Source organism: Bos mutus, chromosome 8, assembly GCF_027580195.1.
Source record: "Bos mutus isolate GX-2022 chromosome 8, NWIPB_WYAK_1.1, whole genome shotgun sequence".
Taxonomy (NCBI): domain Eukaryota; kingdom Metazoa; phylum Chordata; class Mammalia; order Artiodactyla; family Bovidae; genus Bos; species Bos mutus.
Genome location: NC_091624.1, coordinates 25,978,909 through 25,985,167, shown reverse-complemented (window position 1 = coordinate 25,985,167; position 6,259 = coordinate 25,978,909).

Below are 6,259 nucleotides of genomic sequence, written 5' to 3'. Positions count from 1 at the left end.
TGATCTTTGGACCCTGCACAACCCACTTTCTCCAAACTTCCCACCATTGATGATTCTCTTTCTCAGGGATCTCCACCATCACTCCCACTTCTAATTGTGTCTTTGCAACCTGAACTTGAAGCATTCTCCCTTGAGCCCGCACCCACTGCAGCTGCTGCCTCTCTCTCCCTCCCTTGGTCAGTTGGATTTCTCTCAGATCTCTCTGCGTTTCTGTGGGCCTTCTCCAACAGGACCACTGGGCCCATCACTGATGAGGCCTACAAGCACTCCACACCCTCCTCTGCAGACTCACTGCAGCCTGCACGGCCAGTCACCCCATCTTGTGGCTTCCAGGCACCATACCCTTCATTTTCCCTCTTGTGTCCTTGGCTCCTCCTCAGCCTCCTTCCCCTCCGTTTCCAGGGGATGCTGTTGGAATCACATCTGATTCTGGCTTTCCTGAGATGAGGAGGTGAGAGGAGGTCATTTATGTGAGACGTGACTCCAGAAATAACTCCAGGAGGTAAGACAGGGTGGTAGTGGTCCCCCAGCCACACTGGGGGCATCAGGAACCCACGCCTTCAGGAACCCAAACACACCTCAGGCTTACCCTTCCCAGGGCCCCAGGGAGCTGGGATGTCTGTGCGTCAACCTTCCCTAGCTCCCGACCTGGCCTGCACCCTCAGGCGTTGACGCTGGTGGCAGAAGGTGCCAAGCTGGCTGACACAGCAAGATCAAAGGGGTCAGGCCGAGGGCCCGACACTTTCGGCATTCTCGGAGTTCTGTGCTACCTGCGGGTATTACCTCTTCAAAATAAAGTTAGAATGGTGACAACAGCAGAGGAAGCACAAAACCACAGTCCATGAAATGTTTGGAGGGTCCTAGCACCAGCCCCTCATTCCCGGTACTCCTCAGCCACCTGGGTTCCTTTGTCCCTGAACCACTGGCAATGACTTGTTCGGTTATCAGCAGTCTTCCCTTTTCTGTCAACTTCCCTAGAAGACACGTGCTATTTCTCATTGTATCTCCAGGACTTGAAGCATCATTGGTTCTCAGTAGATATGCACTGAATGAACAAATAAAACATACATCATAGTTAATATGAAAAATAAGCTGCCCGCAGAGTCAGTGACTTAATGAGGAAAAATAGGCATGTTCCCAGAGATTTTAATGGGAACATGTGATTACTTTGGACCAGATATTTGATTTAAGAAACAAAAGCATTTATATTCATTGTGTGACTGGCTTAAGGAGTGTGGTTCCTTAACACAGGTAACTGGGGCCGGCTTCAGGGTGTTCAAGCTGGGCAGTACCTTGGGGCCCTGAGCTCAGAAGCATCCTGGGCTGTTCCCATGTTCTGCCATTGCCATCTTGATATTCTTAGTAATTTCTGAACAACAGGAAATATATGTTCATTTTGCTCCTGGCCTGACAAATTAGACAGCTGATCTTAAGGGCAACACGGGGTAATCTTCTGTGTGTGTGCTTAGTTGCTCAGTCATGTCCAACTCTGCGACCCCATGGGCTGTAGGCCATCAGGGTCCTCTGTCCACGGGATTCTCCAGACAAGAATACTGGACTGGGTTGCCATTCCCTTCTCCAGGGGATCTTCTTGACCCAGGAATTGAACCAGGATCTCCTGCATTGCAGGGAGATTCTTTACCATCTGAGCTACTAAACCCAGTATTTTCTCTCTTCTTGAAACTTTTCTAGAGGGTCAGCCACAGGGCCCTCTGAGCACTGAGGGATGTTTTCTAGGGTTAGGTCGTAGCACTCATTCATGTGTGGCTACCAGGCTCCACTGGGTCTGCTTTCACTGCCCCACCATCAATATTCACGGCACATGGTTCTATTGCTCTGGAGGCTGATCTGGATTCCAGCCTTGTGGAATATCAGACCTGCAGCCACTGTTCAGAGGCAGTTGCTGTAGGTTCGTGTGGGGAGAGGCAGAGCTGTGCCTGGTTACCTTGTGATGAACTTTCCCTGAGGTGACTTCTCTATGGTGTTTTTAAAGCCCTGGGTTCACAAGAATGCAGTCTCCCAAACCTCACTCCCAGGAACTCAGATGTGGGCCTGGAGAGGTTCAAGAGTTTTACTTTTTCACAGGTTCCTTGGGTCTGTCAAGAAATGAAGCTATGAAGGACACTCAGTCACAGGGTTTCTTTCCGACATTAAAATATATAAATATAAAAAATTTCAAATATATAGAAAAGTAAAAAGAATTGCATAGGGATCACTGACATTCTTACAAACAAAATTACACGGTTAACATATTGCTACATCTGCTTTATCACAAAACAATCCATCCATCCATCTATTCATCTGTCTCTGTCCCTTTATCCATCCATCCATCCATCCACCCCTCCTTCCATCCATCCATTCAGCTGTCCATATTGATGTAGATTTCATAAAATCTACATCCCATAAAAACTTGCCTGCTCAGATCTCTGATTTTCCATGAACAGGCAAAATGTGTCCAGGCACCAAATTTTTATGAAATCATGAGATTTCACAGATTAACCTTGCTCTTTTTCTACCTCGTTGCATTCTAGTGGGGGGTAACTTGCTTATTTGCCTCTCTGAGCTGTTCTCTTCAATGTTTGATGTGGGTTTCTTTTTGTATTCATTTACCACAGATACTTTACTGTAAAACAAAACATCTCCTTGTTGTTGAGAGTGCCCTCATTCTCTGTGTTGTTCTTACTTCTGAGTTTCTAAGTGTAGTTTTTCTGAAAGGCAGATGTTCTTGGTTTATTTTGTGCTTGGGTATAGTGGGAAGAACCCTTGACTAGCTCTTGATGTAATTTTAGAGCTGTCACATTTGCAAAGGATTGTACCAACTTCCCAGTGGAGCTCCAAGTTCTTTGACCAATAACATTTCAGAAATGCAGGAAGAATGTAGGTCACCTGAGAATTTGAGGGTGATATGAGGCTTGATAATCTGATGCTCAGAGCCAACCCATTGGTACTCAGAAGGCTCTGTGGAAATGTGGCATCACATAATTGATCTACATAGCCCGTCACCAGAATGGTTTGTGGAAGGACTGCCTGAGGACAGGTAAGATGCAGTGTCACTAGGAAAGAGAAGCGAGGGAATATTAACAAAATGAAGCAAAACACTAGACACAAGATGAGCATTAGTTCTTATATTTTCTAGGCGATCTCACGGTCCTAGCAGCAGAGGCAGGGAAGTGCTTGCTCCTGACCTGTGGCCCTGCCCAGAGCCCCGGACTGTGCTTGCCTGGTGTCAGTCTGTGACTTAGGACCAAGCCTGTTCTGCCTCAAACACCCCTTTACAAACATGGAATGTGATCTGTCTGCCAGCATGGTCAAGGGACAGAAGAACTCACAACAGATCTTAATATTTGATAACATTCTTAAAACTCAAACTTTGCGTTTGAGCTACTAAAAGCTATAGATACATACATACTTATATACATACATTTATTCAAATCATTGGAGATTGAATAGTTGCATAGAAAATTCCAGGTAGCATTAAATTGCATTTCAAATCAAACATGTTCAGTTCAGTTCAGTTGTTCAGTCGTGTCCAACTCTTTTCGACCCCATGAATTGCAGCACACCGGGCCTCCCTGTCCATCACCCACTCCCGGAGTTCACTCAAACTCATGTCCATCGAGTCAGTGATGCCATCCAGCCATCTCATCCTCTGTTGTCCCCTTCTCCTCCTGCCCCCAATCCCACCCAGCATCAGAGTCTTTTCCAATGAGTCAACTCTTTGCATGAGGTGGCCAAAGTACTGGAGTTTCAGCTTCATTCACCATCATTCCTTCCAAAGAACACCAGGACCGATCTCCTTTAGAATGGACTGGTTGGATCTCCTTGCCGTCCAAGGGACTCTCAAGAGTCTTCTCCAACACCACAGTGCAAAAGCATCAATTCTTCAGCGCTCAGCCTTCTTCACAGTCCAACTCTCACATCCATACATGACCACTGGAGAAACCATAGCCTTGACTAGATGGACCTTTGTTGGCAAAGTAATGTCTCTGCTTTTCATAACTTTCCTTCCAAGGAGTAAGCATCTTTAATTTCATGGCTGCAATCACCATCTGCAGTGCTTTTGGAGCCCCCAAAAATAAAGTCAGCCACTGTTTCCACTGTTTCTCCATCTATTTCCCATGAAGTGATGGGACCAGATGCCATGATCTTAGTTTTCTGAATGTTGAGCTTTAAGTCAACCTTTGCACTCTCCTCTTTCACTTTCATCAAGAGGCTTTTTAGTTCGTCTTCACTTTCTGCCATAAGGGTGGTGTCATCTGCATATCTGAGGTGATTAATATTTCTCCCAGCAATCTTGATTCCAGCTTGTGCTTCTTCCAGCCCAGCATTTCTCATGATGTACTCTGCATATAAGTTAAATAAGCAGGGTGACCATATACAATCTTGACATACTCCTTTTCCTATTTGGAACTAGTCTGTTGTTCCATGTCCAGTTCTAACTGTTGCTTCCTGACCTGCATACAGGTTTCTCAAGAGGAAGGTCAGGTGGTCTGATATTCTCATCTCTTTCAGAATTTTCCACAGTTTATTGTGATCCACATAGTCAAAGGCTTTGGCATAGTCAATAAAGCAGAAATAGATGCTTTTCTGGAACTCTCTTGTTTTTTTGATGATCCAGCGGATGTTGGCAATTTGATCTCTGTTTCCTCTGCCTTTTCTAAAACCAGCTTGAACATCAGGAAGTTCACAGTTCACATATTGCTGAAGCCTGGCTTGGAGAATTTTGAGCATTACTTTACTAGCGTGTGAGATGAGTGCAATTGTGCTGTCGTTTGAGCATTCTTTGCCATTGCCTTTCTTTGGGATTGTAATGAAAACGGACCTTTTCCAGTCGTGTGGCCACTGCTGAGTTTTCCAAATTTGCTGGCATATTGAATGCAGCACTTTCACAGCATCATCTTTTAGGATTTGAAATAGCTCAACTGGAATTCCATCACCTCCCCTAGCTTTGTTCATAGTGATGCTTTCTAAGGCCCACTTGACTTCACATTCCAGGATGTCTGGCTCTAGGTGAGTGATCACACCATCATGATTATCTGGGTCATGAAGATCTTTTTTGTACAGTTGTTCTGTGTATTCTTGCCACCTCTTCTTGATGTCTTCTGCTTCTGTTAGGTCCATACCATTTCTGTCCTTTATCAAGCCCATCTTTGCATGAAATGTTCCCTTGGTATCTCTAATTTTCTTGAAGAGATCTCTAGTCTTTCCCATTCTGTTGTTTTCCTCTATTTCTTTGCATTGATCGCTGAGGTAGGCTTTCTTATCTCTTCCTGCTATTCTTTGGAACTCTGCATTTAGATGCTTATATCTTTCCTTTAGAAACAAATATTTATAAGTTATATTATACTTTCCTTCTCTTCTTAAAACAGTTTTCTGAAAACAACTTGACCTTTTCTTAATGACTTAAATCATTCCCCAGGAGAGGCAATAGATGAAGTCCAAACCCCTGTGATTCAGGGTAGTGGGAAACTCAGAGAAGTGATTCATCAAGCAATTCTCACAGGCTGACTCTGCTCCCCTCAGCCCCCACCAACACACACTCAGAAGAGAACAACCAGGTAGCAAACCCCAAATTCCATGGACAACATGGGCATCAAAACCAGCTGACTAGGTATTCTCACGAATTTCCCAAGCAAATGGGCAGTGATAAGCCACCAACAATCAGAGTCCTTGGCATTGACATCTGTGTGGGCAGAATAAGAAGGAAAGAAAGGGGAAGGATCTAAGAATCCAAAATGGGAGAATCCCAAATAGCCTAACAAGTGGTTCCTGGAGAGGATGCTCAAGCATTGAGAAGAGCAGAAACTATTACACAGAGTGAGTGCAGGGCTCCACCTGAGATCACCCCAGGTGTGTGCATGGGCCCATCTGAGATCCCTCCAGATGAATGCACAAGCTCTACCAGCAGAACAGAAGAGGCTGATTGCTGGTACAGGGTTTCCTTCTGTGGCAATGAAAAGATTCTGAAATTAGATAGTGGTAATTGCTATCCAGATGGTGACTGCAGCCATGAAATTAAAAGACGCTTACTCCTTGGAAGAAAAGTTATGACCAACCTAGATAGCATATTGAAAAGCAGAGACATTACTTTGCCAACAAAAGTTCATCTAGTCAAGGCTATGGTTTTTCCTGTGGTCATGTATGGATGTGAGAGTTGGACTGGGAAGAAGGCTGAGTGCCGAAGAATTGATGCTTTTGAAGTGTGGTGTTGGAGAAGACTCTTGAGAGTCCCTTGGACTGCAAGGAGATCCAACCAGTC